Source organism: Rhinopithecus bieti, unplaced genomic scaffold, assembly GCF_001698545.2.
Source record: "Rhinopithecus bieti isolate Rb0 unplaced genomic scaffold, ASM169854v2 scaffold_7650, whole genome shotgun sequence".
NCBI lineage: Eukaryota > Metazoa > Chordata > Mammalia > Primates > Cercopithecidae > Rhinopithecus > Rhinopithecus bieti.
The window spans coordinates 207,699-208,662 of record NW_016805500.1 but is presented as its reverse complement, the minus strand read 5'-3'; positions in this window follow the sequence as shown (position 1 = coordinate 208,662).

Genomic DNA, 964 nt, shown 5'->3' with positions numbered 1-964 from the left:
TTTTTTTTTTTTTTTTTTCCATTTGCTTAGTGGAACTTCCTGCATCCCTTTATTTTGTGCCTATGTGTGTCTCTGCATGTGAGATGGGTCTCCTGAATACAGCCAACGGATGGGTCTTGAGTCTTTATCCAATTTACCAGTCTGTGTCTTTTAATTGGACCATATAGTCCATTTACATTTAAGGTTAATATTCTTATGTGTGAACTGGATCCTGTCATTATTATATTAACTGGTTATTTTGCTCAGTAGTTGATGCAATTTCTTCCTAGCATTGATGGTGTTTACATTTTGGCATGCTTTTGCAGTGGCTGAAACTGGTTTTTCCTTTCCATGTTTAGCACTTCCTTCAGGATCTCTTGTAGGGCAGGCCTGGTGGTGTCAAAATCTCTAAGCATTTGTTTGTAAAGGATTTTATTTCTCCTTCATTTATGAAACTTAGTTTGGCTGGATATGAAATTCTGGGTTGAAAATTCTTTTCTTTAAGAATGTTGAATATTGGCCCCCACTCTCTTCTGGCTTGGAGAGTTTATTTAGCTTGTTTTATTCTTTTATGTTTTATTGACCTTTTGCTTTGTTTTGTTCAGTTTCATTTATTTCTGCTCTGATTTTTATGATTCATTTTCTTCTACTAGTTGTTGGTTTATCATGCTTTTCAATTCTTCAAGATATATTGTTTGGTTGTTCATTTGAAGTTTTTCTTCTTTTTTGATTAGAAATTTATAGCTATAATCTTCCTTCTTTGTGCTGCTTTTGCTGTATCTCATAAGTTTTAGTATATTTTGTTTACATTATCATTTGTTTCAGGAAAGTTTTCAGCTTCCTTCATAATTAACTTTTTATCCTGAATTAATTTTATATTCATAGACATACTGACCATCACTCAGGAGCATATTGTTTAATTTTCATATATTCATATCATTTCCAAAATTCCACTTGTTATTGATTTTTAGTTTTATTTCATTGT